The sequence below is a fragment of the Dermacentor andersoni genome, chromosome 2 (assembly GCF_023375885.2).
Source record: "Dermacentor andersoni chromosome 2, qqDerAnde1_hic_scaffold, whole genome shotgun sequence".
Taxonomy (NCBI): Eukaryota; Metazoa; Arthropoda; class Arachnida; order Ixodida; family Ixodidae; genus Dermacentor; species Dermacentor andersoni.
The window spans coordinates 2,995,122-3,016,116 of record NC_092815.1 but is presented as its reverse complement, the minus strand read 5'-3'; the positions used below and the strand labels follow the sequence as shown (position 1 = coordinate 3,016,116).

Below are 20,995 nucleotides of genomic sequence, written 5' to 3'. Positions count from 1 at the left end.
AACTTTAGCTCGGGTGCTCTTATCTAAATACATGTCGAAAGCAAATTCGTTTTGCTTGGCAACAACTGCACCAAATTTGACGAGGTTTATTGCATTTAAAAGAAAAACATAAATTCTAGTGGCTGTTGGTTTGGATTTTTCATTTAGGTTGTCACTTCGTTATTAAAGATTGACCAAAATCGCAAATTATATCACAATTCCGGGAATTGCATATAACAGTACATCTACAGCGGGCAAAATTGATATGCTACACATGAACCTAAAAATATTAAGTATTATGGAAATACGGCTTTTGCAGAACCCTTGTACATAACGTAATCAATTCACGTAAGGTACAAATTGACATATCGAATTGATCCGCTTTGAATGGTCTAATGGATGCCGTTTACAGAACCGCGGTATCTATTCTTGATGTAGAGCTATTAATTTGTAAACTTCGTGCTTCTATTTTTTCGAACTTTAAAATTTTTCAAGATATTTTAAACAAAGTTCAGGCCCTAAATCGAAATTCCGCTTACAACAGGCACTATAATTTAACTGCCTCTCTCAAACGCAAAAAATTTCATTAAAGCGATCCAGGGGTTATCTCAGAAATGCGTTTCTGCGTTTTGCATGTATTTGAATAGGCGCATTGGAATTGGGCCCTAGCTAAAGGTTCCTCTTAAACAATTTGTCTAGAGATAAAATACATGAAAAACAACTGCATTGCCACTACCAAAGATGCTGCAAACTAATTCTTGAACGCCACGGACTGTCAATACAAGTAAACTATGTATTTTTTCATAAAAGAATATACACGTCTGTGCCCAAAATTGTGCCTAAAATAACTAATATCAATGCTTCCATGTCTTTTGTCTATTTAATAACCAAAGAAAATATCACGCGAACTTTAGAACTATATTAGTTCGAGATCAGCAAAGCACTGCATGCCGCTAATATGAAAAATGTAACGGCCATGAAATGAACAAGTTGAGGATGAATAGATTAATGAAACTGTCATTCAATATCCTTGTTTACATTCTTGTACATTTGCAACGGCCAGTGAAAAATCTCAATGACGCTGTCATTTTTTCCAATGTATTACGCAGGAGCAGCTGTCAGTGGTCATGCATCGTGAGTAATTGCACGCAAATTATAGTCGCAACAGAGAGCACGCATAAAAAGCATGAGTTCTGCAAAATATACGAGGGCGAGTCAAATGAAAGTGAGCCAATGCGAATATATGACAAACGGGGTACTTTATTTAAAAGTAGCCTCCATGAGTATTTACACATTTGTCCCATTGACTAACTAGTCGCGTGATTCCCGTCTCATAAAGCTCCTTGGGTTGCCGCCTGAAAAAGTCTCGAACTGACTCTTTCACGTCATCGTCCGACCCGAATCTGGTTCCCATGAGCTATTTTTTCGGTTGCCCCAAAGTCGAAGTCGCAAGGCAACAGGTCTGAGATGTATGGCGGATGTTGCAGCGTTTAAGCTTGAACTTTGCCAGTTTTCTATCAACCACATCACCGATGTGGGGACAGGCATTGTCGTGGGACAAGATGACCCCATTCGTCAATTTTCCACGTAGTTTGTTCTTGATTGCGACACGCAGCCGGTCCAGCGTTCCGCAATATCAGAAACAATTGATAGTCTCTCGAGATTTAGCAAATTCTATCAGTAATGGCTCCTGTCGATTGAAAAAGAAAGTAAACACCTTTCCGGCGGAAATGACAGCCTTGGCTTTCTTTGGCGGTGGTGAATTCGAATCTTTCCACTGTAAGCTCTGCCATCGTGTTTCAGGCTCGTAGTAGTGACATGATGGTTCGTCCCCGATCACAATTGCATACCAGAAATCGTCAGCCTCATTGTGATACCGCATCAGATGAGTAAAGGCAGCGCCGAACTTCTCCGTGTTCTGGCGGTGGTACAAAATCTTGGGCATCCATTGCGCACGCAAGAGCCGATAATCGAGATGTTCATGAATTATGGCGTGAACCGAACCGTGACTGATGATCACACGCTCTGCCAGTTCATCGATGCTTGTCCTCCGTTGTTGTCTCATCAGCTCATCAACCTTTGCAAGTTTGTTAGGGGTGATTGCACGATGGCTTTCGCCCGGTCTCGAATCATCTTTGCAACTTTCACGTCCTTCTTTTAACCGTTTGCTCAAGCGCTTCACATTGGCCAATGAAATGCAATGTTCAATGTACACGGCTGCCATACGGCGACTAATTTCTTTTTGGGAAACACCTTCAGCTGTCAAAAACCTCAGGATACCACGCTGCTCAACTTCTGGAGCGTCCATTACGTCGAGCAACCATGTTCAACCCAGTGTATGAGAGAATTAAAGAACATTCATCCTCCCAACTACGTGTCACTTTTGTAAATGAGAGATGCCTATGTGCTACTCGCATGCCTCACAGATAATGAACCGAACCATTTTTGCGCGGGGTGGGTAGGCTCACTTTCATTTGACTCGCCCTCGTACATTAGAAAGGCGAAGATACAATATAATGTACAGATGCGAAGATACAGCTTGATAAAGGGCAAAAAGTGTCACTGGAAACAAAGTTCAGTGCAGGTATACACAAAACCTCGCAACAAGATATTTAAATGTATGTATAAGTCTCCAATAAATCTGCGTATCTAAGAAAAAAGTCACTGTATATAATGTGTCAAACAAGGCAAATAAACATGTTGTGAAATCACAGATTCACAGAATCCCAGACCCCGCCACCATTCTATCCACTCCCCCCTGATATATCGCGCGCGACGGAAAGTGGCGCGTTTGCTCCTTCGTTTTCTCCCTTGCGCAAATAAGACAGCCACCATCGTCGGCTCACCCATCCCCTGCCCCACGCTTTCACTCGCACACACAGCATGCGGCGCACGGTCACGATGTTATCGCCCTTGGACTTTATACGAAACATGAGGGCGACGGCGACGACAGGAATGCGTCTGCGTGTCCATATAACTTCTATCGAAATAATATAGTAAGAGTATCCGGCAACTGAAGCGTCCTATGGCCCATTACTTTCCGCAAAAGAAGTAAAAAAATCGTACTTTCACTATGCGACAATTCGGTGCGCCGCAACAATGTTTTTCTTTTCTTTTCAATTATGGGGCGCGGGCACCGAAATTAAAAAACGCAAAGCAAAGTAGGTTGGCCACAATCAAATGCCTACTTTGGGCACCTAATGTCGCTACCAAAGGAATATCAAAGTAAATGCGAGGCGCTTGGTCCACCGAAAACCATACGCATACTGATCGGTATCCTAAACCGGCGAGACAGATACTTTCTTGAGAGGTTGCGTTCAAGCTAACGCGGTGCAATCCGTCGAGTCCCCACAGTGATGGCGGCGAGCGACCATTGTTTCTTTTTCTGGTCTGCTAGCAAGAACACGTCCAAAACCCTTCTAGGCGAAAATACATTCGGCCAGACAAAACCGAACGCGCACCGAAGTGCGCGGCGCAGTGGTCGAGGGAACACGAGAAAAATGCATGCGCTATGGATGGCTCTGGCAGTCTGCGAGTAGCGAGTACAAAAAAAATTGAAGAGGCTCAATGGGTCCTCGTGAATAAAAGTCAAAGTAGAAAAAAATAAATAAGAACGTAGTTACCGTGGCTGGCTTTAGTGTCTTTACATGGATGCTTTGGCGCAGGTGAAAAAAAAATGTTGGTATCTTTTTACGTGACATGACGGCACGAATGAACCACCACAACGCTTCGTCTCATGCGACCTCGCTACGTGCATTGTCAACTTGTATGATAGTCTGTTGATTTGGCTTGTCTCGCTGTATGTTCCGATGTAAAGCTTTAGAAAAGTCAATGCACCTTTGGCTCGAATATTTATAGGAACATTAAACCACGAAGTTCCGCAATTGAAAATCTAAAGCAAATTTTTGGAAATATCAATCCACCTTACGCATCAAACGTTTATCAGAACTTTATACGCATAAAGTTTCGGAATTGACATCTACGCGCACCGTAGATTCCGCGGCTTCCGCGAGATGCCGCGGCAAGCCCGTGCGCAATCAAAACGCCCTTGAAACATTGTCCTCTGACTGTGCTGTTTGCTTTATGTGACTCCCGGTGCATGGGCGTTGCCACGAAATCCAGGCCGAGTTCACAATTTTCCCGCTGAAATGTCTTTTCGACCATGCAAAAAACATTCTAGACAAAATCCAGAATGATTTCCGGCATCGGGGGTTGCTTTGGTCGGCGGTGCATGGACAGCACGAAAAAAGTTCAGGGGGGGGGCTGAAGTCCCATAAGCCCCCCCCCCCCCCCCGCCTACGCCCCTGGGGCGCAGTCAGCTTACCGTGTTGGGACACCTTGTTGACGCATCCGGTGTACAACCAGATCCAGAAAAAGTTTCCACCGTTCGCAATTTCCCTGTGCCACGTTCTGCTTCTGTCGTGCGCTGCTTCGTTGGCCTTTGTTCTTACTTTCGCCGTTTCGTCAGAAACTTCGCCGACGTTGCTCGGCCTTTCACAGATCTTCTAAAGAACACGCCATTCTCATGAGGCCCGGAGTAGGCTCACGCGTTCGCCGCTCGAGATCTCATCCGTTTTCTGACCACCCCTCGCATACTTGCCCACTTTGATCCATCTGCACCGACCGAAGTTCACACTGACGCAAGCGGGCACGGCATCGGCGCTCTTCTCGCCCAACAGCAGAATGCTACCGAGTGCGTGATAGCTTACGCCAACCGCCTGGTGTCATCTGCCGAGAGAAATTACTCCATCAACGAGCGCGAATGCTTGGCTTCAGTTTGGGCTGTCGCAAAGTACCGGCCATATATATTTGTACGGCCGCACGTTTTCGGTCGTTACAGACCATCACGCCCTCTGCTGGCTGTCTTCCCTCCGGGACCCTACAGGATGGCTTGGTCGCTGGGCTTTGCGGCTCCAGGAATTTTCGTTTGTTGTCAATTATAAGTCTGGACCTCTGCACAAGGACGCTGACTGCCTCTCGCGTCACCCCGTGGATCCCCCTGATCCTGTTGCGCAGGATCCGGTGACCTACGTGATGGCTTTGACTGACATGACCGACATGCGCGCTGAACAACAACGCACCGAATCCTTACAGTCCATCATCGCTGGAGTGCGATCTGGCAGCACCAACGGCACGTGCGGCATGTTCGTGCTGCACGACGGCATCCTCTACTGCCGCAATATCAACCCTGATGGCACCGAGCTGTCCCTTGTCCTTCCTCGTCATCTGCGATCCATCGTTCTCGAACAACTTCACGATGCAGCGACGGCGGGATACCATGGAGTTTTGCGTACATACGACCATGTACGACGCCGGTTCTTCTGGCCGGGTCGCTACCGCTCTGTGCGTCGCTATGTCGCAACTTGCGATTTGTGTCAGCGGCGGAAGAAACCTACCCTGCCACCTGTCGACCGACTCCATCAAATTGAAGTTCCCTCCGAACCATTCTTTCGCGTAGGCCTTGACCTGCTTGGCCCTTTTCCGACGGCGACTAGAAGGAATAAGTGTATCACCGTCGCTACTGATTACACGAAGCGCTACGCGATAACAAAGGCGTTGCCGACTAGTTACGCAACAGACGCCGATTTTCTCCTTCACGACGTCATTCTCAAGCACCGTGCACCTCGACAGTTACTTATAGACCGCGGCCGCTCGTTCGTGTCTTGAGTTGCGAACGACATCCTCCGGTCTTGTGCAACTGAGCACAAGCTGTCCACCGCCTAACACCCACAAGCGAACGGTTTTACGGAACTTCTCAACCGAACACTCATAGAGATCTTGTCGATGTACGTTTCCAACGATCACCGTTACTGGGACGCCACGCTGACCTACGTGACATTTGCGTATAACTCGTCCCGACATGACACCGCAGGATATTCATCCTTTTATCTTTTGTATGGTTGCGACCCCACATTGCCCTTTGACACCATCCTACTTTCTGTGCCACGCGTTGCTGCTGAATACGCCCGCGAAGTCATCGATCGCGCTCACATGGCGCGTCAGGTCGCCCTATCTCGCTTATTAGCCTCGCAACATCTGCAAAAAGAACGTTATGACCGGTGCCATCGCGATGTTCAGTTCGCCCTAGGTGCTTGGGTGCTGCTTTGGTCACCATGTCGTCGGGTCGGCCTCTCCCAGAAGCTTCTCTCTCGCTGCACAGGGCCTTATGAAGTCCTACGTCAAGTTAACCACGTCAATTACGAGATCACACCGTTACATTTTTGATTCATATTCAAGTCCGCCGCCTGTTGACGTCGTCCACGTTTCGCGGCTGAAGCCATACTTCGCTCGCAGTTCTTCGCCTACCATGCGCCGAGACGGCGCTTCACCGCCCGGTGGTCCGGTTACGGAAGGATGAACGAAGAGAGGAAGAAGAAGGTCGCGAGACGCTGGCGGCTGCGGGTTGTTGGTGGTCAGCCATTTTAACTACTCTGACTCATTTTGTATATACATTGTAAACATAATATTCCACATCCCCAACCTCCCTATAGCAATATGTTCGTATCTCAAAATGTTTCTCTTTGTAGCTCAAAGTGTAATATTTTTATTCCGAAGCAATTTAATGGGGTCGATTTAAGCAGCTCAACATGAAAGCTCTTTATACGCTGCGCTGTTAGCGTTTTCGCCTGTCGCTATTGTAACTGATGGGAGAAGGTTCTCTGCTTGCCAACCAGCTTGCCTGTCGCCATCTAACTACAAGAACGTCAATAATAAACCTCTGCAGGGTGGCGCAAAGGCCGCTGTGTTTTACGTGCAATAACGCTCGTAGCGACATTTTATTCTGACGCATCGCGTATACAGATAGCATACGTCATAAGAGTAGACAGGAAAGTGGGCAGAGGCGGAGGCGTTGCCTTGTTTTTGCGCTCTGACCTACAGTTTTCTGTACTACAATCTCCACTTGAAATTGAGACGGTCTGGTGTAAGGTGCACTTTAATAAAACAAATGTAATCAATGATGTATTTTATCGACCTCCCAGACATGCCTCAAATGAAATAACGATCGTTAACGCGTTCATCCAAGAGCACGGTTTTGACTCTTCAAATTTAATCTGCATGGGGGACTTCAATGTACCTAACGTTTCGTGGACTTCCTTATCGATAACTGGTGATAACGTCTTTCTTTCTAGAGAGTTGCTTGAATTGTCAGTATCCCTTGGATTGAAACAAATTGTATCTAACCCTACTAGAGAGTCCTCCATACTAGATTTGATTTTCCTAAATGCACCGCTCTTTACAAATGGCTTTGAGTGTGAGATTACGGACGGTATTTCCGATCACAAAGCTGTTATTGCTACTATTAATCTTTCAGTTTCAAGGCGCCACTATGAATATACCTGTTTTTGCGATTATAATCATGCAGATGATACGTCCATACTTGATACATTAAGCATTTCATTCGACAGATTCTCCCGGTTATGCACTACCAGTGATATCAATGCTATAGTATCCCATTTTGAAAACATTGATCATACTTGCATAGGGCGCTATGAGCCATTAAAATCAAAGAAGAAAAATCTTGACCTTCCTTGGATGACAAGGGAAATACTACATTTGAAGCGTCGAGTAGCCAGAGCACGTAGGAAGCGCCACATGAATTCCGAAACCAATGACCAGTTTCGCTTCATGAAGGAAGGACTCTGTCAAAAAATTGACGTAGCTAAGAACTTTTATTATCAGTTCACTCTACCTAATTTAATTAAAAATAACCCACGAAAATTTTGGAGCTCGATTTCGCCAATGATAAACACCACCCAGATATTTCTATTAGATGATTCCGAAATAAGTGATCCTGGACCTATTGCTAAAGCATTCAATGAATATTTTCATTCATTGAATGAAAATGAACATTGTGTGTATTTACACAGGACAATTGCGTAATTCCTCCTTACTCCACGACAACTAACATGTCCTGTGCAATTAACAATGTTACAATATGTAAGCAAGGAGTCCTCAACTTTATTTTAAATCTTGACACCAAAAAAGGCTGTAGTCCAGACAATGTCAACAATGTGTTCCTTCATCGTTATGCGCTTTGGACGTGAGAACACCTCACATTGATTTTTGATAAATTAGTATCTACTTGTGCAGTTCCTTGTTCATGGAAACGGGCTAGAGTCATTTCATTGTTCAAATCTGGGCAGAAACAATCTCTTATAAATTATAGACGCATTTCTTTAACTTCTCATGCATGCAAACTCCTTGAACACATAATTTATAAGCACATTATCACTTTTCTCGAGTCTAATAACATTTTATGCAGTGCTCAGCATGGATTTCTTAGTGGTTTTAGCACATTGACTCAATTAACTGAATTTACACATGACATCAGTTTTGCTCTGTGATTTAGGTCATCAAGTAGATGCGCTCTTCATTGATTTCTCCAAATCATTTGATACTGTACCACATCCTAAACTATTACATAAACTAAGCCTTATCCTTAATAACCCTCTTCTCGTTGACTGGATCCGTAGTTTTCGTTAAGATCGTTCACAGTATGTTTCTTTTAATTCATTCAACTCTCCTTACGCATCAGTATCTTCCGGTGTGCCCCAAGGTTCTATTTTAGGGCCATTGCTTTTTTTGCTTTATATTAACGACATTCCAAGCTCTGTTTCAGTAAACATTTGGCTTTACGCAGACGACTGCGTTATCTACAATGTAATTTCTGCACCTAACGATCATAACACTCTGAATCAATCTATTATAAATTCTTGTGAATGGTGCGAACTCTGGCAAATGAACATTAACTTAAAAAAAAACAGTCTCCATGTCCTTTCACAAGCATGCCAACTGCTCATATTTCAATTATTCCTATAAGTCCACTTTTCTGCAGCGCGCATATGAATATAAGTATTTAGGCCTCCTTTTCACTCCAAGGCTATCCTGGTCAGAACATGTTCTAACAACTTGCAACAAAGGACTAAAGAAACTTGGTTACCTAACCCGAACTCTATGTGCTGCCCCCAAAGAAACTAAACTCATTACATACAAAACACTTGTAAGACCTATTCTTGAATATGCGGCTACCATATGGAACCCTTACAAAATTTCGCACATCCACAAAATTGAATCTGTTCAGAAAAAGGCGGTTCATTTCATATACCGCCGTTATGACAGAATGATTTCGCCGTCATCTCATCTGCACATGCTCGGTTTAACCCCTCTTTCCCACCGTCGTCACATTAATTTTTTGAAGCTTCTACACTCTCTATTTTATTCTCTACATTATGCTTCCCCTAACACATATCTGACCCGTGCACAGCCCCTAATCACGAGAAACAGCAATGACCTAACCTTATCCGTCTTTTTTGCTCGCACCAACACTTTTAAGTGAAGTTTTTTCCTCGGACAATTGAACTCTGGAATGACCTGCCTGATTCCATCCGTTGTTTACCGCATAGAGAATTTTGGGATGCCATTGATTGCTCCCCGTAGTCATGTTACTCACATATGCTTCTTTTGTATGGTGATTTTCTTTCTCACATTTTGTATTCACCCACTCCTGTAATAGCCCTTCCGGGCTGCAGTATTTGTAAACAAATAAATAAAATAAAATATAAAGCTACAAGGACATTTCATATGCTGCTTATCTGCTGGCATAAAGCATTCGTTAGCAACATACTGATTCACATACAATAGTTTTGCGAGTTTATCTACGAGAAAACTTGTGCAGCCCAAAAATATTTCATAGGTATTGCAGTGGCACAAAACGTCGCTGGATACCTCCGCTCTTCACACTACTGCCACTTCTAGCTTCAATTATGTGGGGATTCCTAACAGTAAAAAAATTAAGGATGAGCTAAAAAATGAAAATATATCTCAGTGAAATGGAAAGGTGGTTGCATATCACATAATCACAGTGAATAGGTCGAAACGCGATAGAGGCAGCACCACTAATAGCTATGACAATCAAGTATGAAGTATTGTCAACCTGCCTGTTAAGGTGAGGCAATAGAAAACTCAGTGCCTGTGGAAATTTAGCTGGCTAGTGGCAGTAGTATCAGCTTGAAAAGCGGAGTTCAACCTACGTTTATGTTGCGATAGCCCCCACCATCTTGTCTCTTAAGATACAAGATGCCTTCTTTCATGTATCGGAAATACAGATACTGATACACGTGTTGTCAGACTTATCATGATAGAGGAACAAGTTACCCAGAGAGTATCTAAGATAGTATCTAACGTACATGTATCTTCAATACTGCCCAGCACGGATTTGCAACGAGGCAACCCGACCCATTAATCAGCGCCTATCCAGAAATCAACCCCGCGTTCACACCGACTGCTAACGGGTCAGTAAAAGGCGCCTCTACCAGCAACCGACAACCTGAACTAATGATGAAAAGGGGCAACGTCGAATGCTACCGTGAGAACGGCTTCGACCTCGGATTCCCAGATTGCTACGCGCTTGCTAAATATGCGGGGGCGAAGGTACAACATTGGAGCCGGAGTTCGGCGGGTTGGTGCGATATCATGGGCGGAATATTGCGACAGATTCGGCGACGGTGATTGGGCGCGATGCAGTCATCAGATTTCCTAGTCTAGTCACCTAGGGAAGACGACGGTATCAAAACCGGAGACACTTGGGGTAGTGAATTGGTGCTGACGTGTCCTGATGTGAACTCAGATATTTGATATGCTCCTGCATGGAGTGGGCTTTCGTATCTGGAGCCAGTGCTAATGAGGTAAAATGAACCCTTTTCCTTCATTCGTAATACCAGTCGTACTCGTTGTTGGGCTTGGTGGATTCTTGGTCCAAACGCCACCTCGAGCCGCAGCACGCCATAACAATCATGGCGTGACGACGATAAATGGTGACTTAGGCGCAACAATAAAATACCGACGCTGGAATAAACAGAATGCCGACGATGGGACGACGGCATGACTGCGATCGTATGCGGCGATCACACGAAGACGAAGAAGTGACGAAGAAGGAATGACAACAGCACAAAATGACGACCATGTAATGATGCCGACGCAATGATGAACCATGGCACGATGCCGACGGCATCAGTGGCGTCACTCGACTTCCGTTCATCGAATAGGCTGCTCGGCGAGTTGACCCCCCGCCTTCCCTTTTTCGTTCCTCTTGCCATGCCCCCTATGTTTTTATTTGGAAAGCTTGCCCTTGGACATAATGCAAAACATGTCAAAAGTACACGAACAGATTTCACTCGTGCAAAAAATCTAGAAGTGAACGACGATATGGTCCATGATCCAACGTTCTAGGTCAGGTGGGCAGCCGGGCCGAATGCCTGTTGCCCGGATGTGGCGAAGACGGCTTAGGTAAGTCCTGGGCACATCTACAGTAAATGTATCACTGTCATATTTTCGATTTTTGTGTCACAAAACGGGCCCGATGTATCGTAAGGACCATGGTACTGTTGTGGCTAGAGAGCGGTCACAGACATGGTGAGCGTGACCCCCACATGCAGCTTCCGTAACGTAAGCTCCTCTCGGCAGGTTAATCCACCAGGGAGGTCTGACTCACACGGTGGTATAAGAGCTCGTGTTATACGTCGGAGGTTTTTTTTTTTTTTTTTTCTCGGGTCAATTGTACTGAGGCGTCTGCAGGAGAATGCGGAAGTGGGCACGTAATAATCTTTGGGTGGGTTGCAAAATCAGCTTCAAGGAGATCCAGCAGAGCTGCTAGAGGCCCCCATTGGACGCGTATCACGATATTTGTAGTGGCAGCAAAAACGGCGAATGCGATCTCATAGTATAGTTAACCGAGATACCGTAGGTATGTCGTGGATGGCTCAGTCGAGTCCGTGCGAATGATGAGCTGAGAATATTGAGCAGCTTGAACAGAAGGATGCAACGCGGCCAAGCAGTCTCTTATGGCGGCGAGCTCGGCAAGATAGGCCGATGGTGCAGGATCGTCAGCATACCACCACGTCTGGCCTGCCTCTGGGATCAATGGGCACACGAGAGCTGTGTGAATTATGGTACCATTAACACTGGCATCAGTGTATGCTACGAGAGTCGCATCGTCTTGATTATCATCGGTGCGACGAAGGCGGGAAACTTGAGCATTCGCCTGCCGAAGAACCGGGCTACAAAGAAGACCAATACGCTTATTGTCACTCAATCGTACCCTGTTCCATGGAGCAGCATCGGGTGTCGTAGAAACTGGATTGTCTATTTCATGTCCTATGTACCAGGCGAATACAGCAGTAGAGCAGAATTTTGATATCCTAAGGGCGCACGCGCATCGACGTTGGTACACCAGTTCGTCGATAGTGTTGAGTTGGGACTCGGCCTGTAGGGTTGGCAGCTGAGTGAGACGTGGTAGTCCCGTTATGGCACGCATGGCTTCGTGATTAATGGCCTCAAGGTGACCCCATTCTGTATTCGTGAGATGATAAAGCGGGTTCTGTAGGGAAGTCATGGTTGCAGACTGCAGTACAGAATGGACAAAAAGGCAAGCCAAGTCGGTACTCGCTCCACCAGACTTCTTCGTAATCCGACGTGTCAACTGTTTGCTCTCTGCGGCCTGTTGCTTTGCATTCTTGAACCATACTCCCGCAGATCCGGAGGCATCCTTTCCAAGGCCGAGTACACTGGTAGTTTAAACATCGTTTAATGGCTGCTGATTCCAGAGTTAACTGAAGTGGCCGGAGTGCAAGTAGACGACGCCCATACTTGTTCGCTACTGACATGTACGTCGTCTTCTCGGAAATTTCAAGCCTTCTCTGAACACACCATTTTTGTGTCACGTTTAGCGCTTCTTGAAGCACTTGTTCTTGGCTGCAGGTTTCGAGATGAATTGGCGAAACAGTGATCTCATCTGTATACATGATTTATTGTGCCTTATGCATCGTCGCTAGCTTCCAAGCTAATGGAAGGAGGGTGATCGTGAAAACGACTGGTGCGAGCACAGATCCTTGTGGGGCACCCTGATTTGCGAAGAACTGACCTGCTGATTGGCAAGCCAAACGAATGGAGAAGGTGCGAGCGTGCAGGAAGGCTTTGGAGAATGCCTTTAAGAAAATTTGAGGTGAGTTTCATATAAAAGTCTTGAGTTTTATCATCACAGCCATTAGACTTTCTGATGAGTTTATTTGGAATTTTCTGATGTATTCCTAATGTCATTCTAAAACATATTGGCCACCGTCTTTCTGTTAAATTCTTGATGAGTGTTTCTCTTGTAAGCGTGAAATGTCCTCCTAATGTGCGCTTCAAAGCAGTTTTCTGGCGACTTCCTCGTCCTCCTAATGAATCTCTAACGGGCTTATACATTAGACTGCTGGTGCTCATAGCACTGCTATAACGAAATTGGCCACCACGTGTGGTAACAATTTCTGATATGTCCCAGTGGCAGTCAGACCTTTTTAAATATGTTACATGTGCGTGACTGTCTTTAGTGCATGATACATGCAGCCTGTATGCATGTATGTATGTCCAGCGAAGATGCAGCACTTTTGACAACGTGTACGTGGGCCCGTACATATGCTGCATGTTAGACATTACTCAACGAAAGAAATTTAACAAGAACATTTATTGGGTATATGAATGCTTCGTTACATGCAGAAGGAGGTTAAAGGAAAGCAAAACACAGTATCAGTCTAGTTACTGATGTGATATTTTCCTTGCAATTAATCTCGCCACTTATCATTGAGGAGAGGCTGTTCTTGGGGTGGAGGATCGTCGTCTTGGAGTGCACGTGTACCCTGCATGGTAGAAAGGACAGAAAATTAACAAAACTTGGCAATCAACCACAAAAATACACGCTGTATCACTTGCTGCAGAACGATCTGGAGATGTTATAGCTAGTTCTGCGAAAGATTTATGTCATGTCGGTTCACACAAGGTTGTTGAGGAACCAATGTGTAGCCTATGGGTGCAGCAGTAACTACAGTAAGCAGAAATCGCTCTTGGCTGTGCCAACGTGCAAGGTGGATCAGCTGTGGCGTGTGTACATGTTTTGAGCTACTTCGGCTGTATCAGTTCCTACTTGACAAAGGACACCAGTCTGTGGACTGCTAGCGTGAATTGGGAAACCTTCTCACTATCTGATTACTTGCGTTGAAAATGAGCATAGGAGTGCTCGTGTACAGGCAAGCCAATGCATCCTTGAGATATCCAAGGGCCAATTGTTATAAAATATTTGCATCAGCTACTGGCATAGTTCTCGTACATTTTAAGCCTACTGCCATACATGTGTTGCCCGCCGGTATGATGGCATATATCCCAATTAAGAAATACACCACACCATGTCTGGATTTTTTTATCGTTTACACCCGAGCGCTGTTTCAGAGGGAGGGCACAAGTTGAACAACAAATGCATAGAAGCATGATATACAAACTTGCATAAAAAGAATTTAATAAGTATGGTGATTGCTACTCCATGTCATTAGAGAGTATTCCTCTTTGTCATGCAATCATAATGAGCGTTGACTGACACATGTCCCATTTTTAGATGTGGTATTTGTCACTGATTTGTTGCATCAATCGGTTGCCATTGGCGAAAAAAACAGATGAACAATCTAAATCCAGTGCACAGCTTGTTGTGTCAATGCATGGTCAAATGAGACGAGCACACTGGTCCTTTGAGTGAATTATGGTGCTCTCCTAGGCGCATGCTGAGGCACCGGCTAGTCTGCATGCTCGATATACAATGGATCAAATATGCACGTGATCAAAATGGACTACACTACCCCTGACAGATACGAGACAAATTTTGGGTATCTTTAACTAACCAAGCCTCCAATGCCTGGGTACCTTTGTGAATTCACTTGTGGACTGCTATGCACATATATTTCCACCAACAATAAAGTAGGCAGCATATGCACAACAGTTCACAACTCAATTGAGAAATGCAAGAAGGCAAGCGAGGCTTGCTTGATTAATGATAGCACCAAATTTGTCGAGTACGTGTCAGAGGCAGTGTACTGTATTCCTTTCACATGTGGTCAAATGTACATAGGGCCGAGTGGCTGGTGCCTAAATATGTACCCATGAGATCACCATATTTCACTCAAAAGACCGGTATGCTCGTCAGACTTGGCCACACATATCCGCAACGGGGCTTCAGGCCGGATTAGGATTGTTTATCTGTTTTCACCCATGGTTCTAAATTGGCAAGAGAAATCAGTCAGGCACACCACATAAATAACAATAAGTGTGAGCCAGCCCCCATTATCAACGCATTAAGAAAGGCGTCCTTTCTAGATTACAAGGGATATAAATTAGTCAGTGCCTATTACTTTTTTTTATCCAAACACCATTCATCGCGATTTTATGCCTTTGTATTACAGCTTATGCTTTCGCTCTAAAATTAACTTGTGCACAACACAAGCGCACATCCATTGCTATTTTTGTTAATCCTTCCATCAACTTAATCAGCCAGTTGTTAGCCGAGTTCATGTATGGTCTCCTTTCCCTCGCTGCGCAAATTTTGTCCTGAAAAGTTACATGAACTGACCGGCAAATTCAAACTGACACTAGAAGTATCGCCTAGTGGACATGGCTGGTTCTCAGAAATGCACAAGAACAGTGGTGGGTATCTGTTGGCACACTGTAGTGCATGCAAACTAGATAAGACATTGCTGCAGTAGACACGCTCACAACTGCTATAATGCCTACTACAGTAAACTCTCGGTTGTACGAACGTCGGTTTATCGAATATTTCAGAATAACGAACCTTTTAAAAATCTCCGGCAGTTTTTTTATAGATTCTATGCAAAATTGTTTCACTTGAACGAATTTTGGAAGTCAATATTTCAGTTTAACGAACTCGTTCAGAGGACCAAGGCTTATTTTTACGATCAGTTACTCAGTTATCTGATCGTAACTTATCAGTTACGATCAGATACTTCGTTTGAAGACTATGCACAGTGTGACAGTGCACTGATTACCTGTGCTGGACAGACGGATCTGGAGATTGTTTCCAGTGTTCGTGCTGAAGAAGAAGAAGAGTGCGACGAAGAAGAGGCAACTGTCGAGCCAGTTTCAAGCCCTATAGCTCTAGCTGAGGTTGTAGGGTACATTGGAAAGTTGAAATACTTTGTGTCTCAACAGCAAGCTCTGCCAGAAGTGTACAAGAACATTGACTCTTTGGACAGTTTGTTACTTCCTGTGCTTTAAAAGTACAAGTGCAGAACATTACAGATTTTTTTTCTGAGTGAGAAAGGCAGCATTATAACTGTTATGAACCTTGTACTTGTTGATATGTACAAATTCCATTTCACACATTTCTAACACTATGGATGCCATTTATTTTGCTCCATGAATTTCACTTCAAACTTTTGACTCTGTATGCCATGTCTTAGGTTGGTCTAGTGAATATTCAGTTTAGTGAACTTTCAGTTAAGTGAACTATTTCCTTCGGTCCCTTGAAGTTCACTCAAGTGACATTTAACTGTAGCATGAATGGGGGCAGCTTGCAAAGAATGTGAAGAAGTGAGAGAAAATACAGCAAGCTTACCAGAAAACACGTCACTACTTAAGCAACTGCAGCACAATGAATACTGACCTTCCTATTTCATTTCAAGAAATTCGAGTTCGTCAAATGTGTATTTGCCAGTGGCAGTTATTCTGAGAACCAGACAGAAATAATTGTAAATATCAATGCTAAGCAATGGTATGCACGCTGCGTGCTTAGACCTGTGGCATATATGGCACACTAAACTTCAAATTTTTACATGGACAAAAAGTGCACATGTGTAGCATAAGTAGAACGAGAAATATGGAAATATATGCTACAGCATAGGAAACAGTTCCAAACAAATAAAACCAAAATAAAAATAAAATATACTGCGTAATAAGCGAAAATAAAACTGAACTTGTAGCCAAGCGATTGATGCGAGAAAAATACTAAACGTAGGGACATGTGAGGTGTAGTTTTAACTGAACAAGATAATGTGTGCATAATGTCTAAAAACACAAATAAGCAGCAAGTGGAATAAAGTTGTATAAATACTTAGCCTATTTAGTAAGCTGCTTTAAGTAATATGTCGATAAACTTATCCACTAATGACACTGAGATCCTACTTTTGTGAACACGTACATTCAATGCATACCTGACATGTCCATCCAGATTACACGCCGTGCTGCCGCAGCCATGGCCACGGGTTATGTGGACACTGTAGGGGGTCACGGTTTCACCACTGAAAATAGAATTATGTGTTAACTTATATCTGTGGCACAATAAGACTCACATTATGAACACATGCAAGGAGCGTGTAAAAACAGTCACGAAAACAATGCCTGCACTGGTGCAGGGTGGCAACAGAGTACAAAGTTGAAGTCACTGATGAATTTCATGATAGCAGAGACCCCTTCAACTAAACAAACTTTCGTACACGCACGCAGCAGCAGCAGCGCATTATATCAATGTTTGTTTACATCAAAATTCTAGATTTCCTTTCATGACTTTAAGCAACTTTCCCCTGCAACGTTTAGTTACGCCAAAGTTATGGCAACACCCCTTGAAAACAAACCTGTACCAGCAGCACGCTGTGATTGCTTCGATACTCGTTCTTAATCCTGCTCGTAAACCGAAAACCTTGTAAGCAGAGATTATTTACAACGTGGAATCATTTATAAGCGAGGAAACGTCATTGCAGTAACAATCAGTCAAGAGGCAGATGAGCCGATATCATGCGACTTCACCAGAAGAGCGGGAGCTCACGCACAAGCGCGCCCGATCAACACGATTATTTCCGAATGTATCTTTCTCATCGGAAGAAAACGCTTATGAAGATTTTCAATTCGGCATTATGGCAATAAATTTGCGCAACTAAACTCTGACACCCAGCAAGCATCGACACAGGTTTCACTGTTGTCGTGGGAGTTCTCTTTCCTACGTTCGCAAGACGCTCTATGCCCGCACGAGAAGCACGCACAACACGTCTGTAGTTTGCAAGCACGGTTACTCTCCTTTTTAATGGTACGACGCGGTCAAAAAGCGCCCTCCAAGTTGCCAGTGCTGCGATGTTACTCCCAGCATACATGCCGGTGCATAGTGGACGAGCAGCGGCCCGCTAACAACACGCATTATTTCTGTGCGACGTCCACCCAACTTTGCACGACAACCAGAGACAAAGGGAACGCACCCCGCCGCACGAACATCGTTGGCCCACATTTGGCTGGCGCGCCTCTCATACGGCGAGTTTGCAGCGAGACACAAGCTGTCTGTGGCATTTACGCGCACGCGAACTAAGTCACATTTCATTACAGCAAACACAGAACACATGACCAAACAAGCACATCGTTGCAGCTAGCACACCCGACCGAGTCACCATAGAATAAAGAAACAACTTTAGAGAAGGGAAACTGTACCTTCCACAGTGGTTCGAAAATAAGAAGCGGCAGCGCATGGAACTTACCGTGGGGCCCGACAGATGGCGCTGCCTAAACACGAAGAGGAAATGCCTTTTTTTTAGTGCAGTATCCAATATGGCCGCTTTATACCGGTTGCGTACGCTGGGTACGCGCCGTCCTCGCCTCGTTGGCTTTGCGGCATGCCTCCTCTGCCGCGTTTTAATCTCCAGGAGATTAAAGAGCCTTTACTGACGCCCATACAAACGAGCCACAAGTGAGTGAGCAGGACGTGCGACTTTATTGGCAGAAGAAAAGCAGTGCACCTTCTCGTACAGGAGCAGAAATAAAATTTGCATTTCCAGATACGCTGAAGCCGTTAACGCGAGCTCGTAAACTGCTCGCTTTCGTCGTCGCACATGGCGATCTGGTAACGAGCGACAATCAGTAGCGCAAGCAAATTGGGCAGTGCTCCACCTGTTTGCATCGACAGTCGCCGTAACTTGCATTGCGAAGCAATCGTGTGACGCAAGGCATCTGCTGCCGCAACCAACACAGCGACATAGCCTAGTGGAATTTTAGCGTTACCTCCTTTCGAACCTGCTCGTTTCTTTTTGTTCCATCGGGGGCCGCTAATGTGTAACTCATACTTGGTGCCCCACATTCTCAATATGGGCCACATCACGGCCGATGAAGGCCCACAAGCATAAATTGCCCTCGACTGCAGCAGGAAAGGTCGAATGGGGAGAACACCAAATACGGCTCATGTAAATTAGGAGTCGCTGTGTGGACTGCAGGAGCAAACGGTTACCTCGGGAGACTGTTGCCCACGGAGCTGACCAGGTCGCCACATCGAAGAAACATAACAAGGCGACCACTATCAAATTAGACTCTACATTCCATCACCGCATAAGGTTCAGAGAATACACTGTACATAGGTTAAGATCCACATGACAACAGTGGGCATTCACGCAATACAGGTCGCTTACAGCACATTCAGCTATCCGACTTCAGGCACAGTGCTTGCCTACGTCGCACATGGCGGTCTAGCAACAAGTGACAACCAGCAGCGCAAGCAGATTGGACAGTGCACCATCTGTTTGAATTGACAGTCGCCGTAACTTGCACTGCGAATCAATCGGGTGACGCAGGCACCTACTGCCATAGCCAACACAGCGACATGAACTACCCGGCATTCTAGCGTTACCTCCTTTCCTACTTGCACGTTTCTTTTTGTTCTTTCGGTGGTAGCTAATGTGTCGCTAACACTTGGTGCCCCACCTGCTCTCAATATGGACATGGTCCGTTTTGTGGAAATCACCATTTTGCAGGCCTTTCCACCCATGTGGATATCATACACTTCAAACCATGCAATCATGTATGATAGTCTCCATTCACGCCAAATCGCAGCCAAAGAAGGCCACAAGCACACTTTACCCACGGCTGCAGCAGGAAGGGACAAACAGGGAGCACCAATCGCAGTACATGTAAACAGGGAGTTTGTGTCGCTGTGCGGAATGCAGGAGCAGGTGCTTACCTCGAGAGGCCGTTGGCTAATCCAACTGACCAGGCCGCCACATCCGAGAAATGTAACACGGCAACCATGACGAAGTGGGACAACATTGAAACAAGACTCTGCAATCAAATAACTTCAGCATACTCTAACATAACGCTCAATCGATACATTGGCTACGACCCACATGACAACAGTGAGCATACACCCACACGGGTGGCTTGCGGCACATTCAACCGTCCGACTGTAGGCATAGTGCTTGCCTTCGTCGCACATGGTAGCCTGGTAACAAGCAACAACCAGCAGCGCAAACACATTGGACAGCGTGTCCCACGTGTTTGCACCGACAGTCGCTGTTGAAGATGAGCAACTTGCATTGCGAAGCAATCGGGTGATGCAAGCATATGCTGCTGCAGCCAACACAGCGACATGGAGTGCTCGGCATTTTAGCGTTACCGCCTTTCCAACCTGCATGTTTATTTTTTTCTTTCGCAAGCCACTAGCGTGTAACTCACACTTGGTGCCCCATATTCTCTAAATATGGGCATGGTCGGTTTTGTGGACATCACCATTTTGCGGCCACTTTCGCAGGCCTTTCCACGCATGTGGATATAAACTTCACACACTTCGAACCGTGTAATCATGTATGAGGTCTCCGTCGACGCCAAATTATGGAAGGCCACAAGCAAAATTTGCACACGGCAGCAGCAGGAAAGGATGGAACGGGGGGCACCAACCACGGGGCGTGTAAACTCATAGTCTATGTCACTGTGCGGACTGTAGGAGCAGGTGCTTGCCTTGAGAGACTGTTTCCCAATGCAACTGACCAGGCTTACACATATGAGAAACGTAATATGTTGACAAGTACCAAGTCGGACAGCAGCAAAACCAGATTCTGCAATCAATCACTTCAATGTAGCTTGCACAAAAACACAGGCTGTCGAGCAAGAATAGCAATCCTGAATGAGACTAGGAATTCAATATGGGAATGAGAAAGCTTGCATTCAAGAAAGAAGCCACTCAACCTTGCAAGCACTGAAAGCCAAAAACATTAAGAAAAGTTAAATGCTACATAGCAGACAGCGTAAAGGTTAATGAAAGAGACACGCCAATGCCGCATCAGTTATTTCAGGAGAGGAATTGCACGTGGCAACATACACTAGAAAATACTGCTACAGATATGTTTGCTTCTAGACAGGGACTGGGATTAAATATGAGCAAAGAATTGGTTGACCTTTA

General features: G+C 45.1%; 1 protein-coding gene and 1 long non-coding RNA gene across 2 annotated transcripts in view; one reads left to right on the top strand and one right to left on the bottom strand.

Annotated features, from left to right (window-relative positions):
- LOC126543059 (parathyroid hormone/parathyroid hormone-related peptide receptor-like) overlaps positions 1–20,995 on the top strand; it is a 1,023,923-nt gene that overhangs the window by 7,840 nt on the left and 995,088 nt on the right. The window lies entirely within an intron of this gene.
- LOC129387883 (uncharacterized) lies at positions 13,478–18,194 on the bottom strand. The gene is made up of 3 exons (XR_008615033.1): positions 18,039–18,194; positions 17,004–17,090; positions 13,478–13,652 (listed from the first exon to the last, which is right to left on the bottom strand). It is a non-coding gene; the product is annotated as an uncharacterized lncRNA (long non-coding RNA).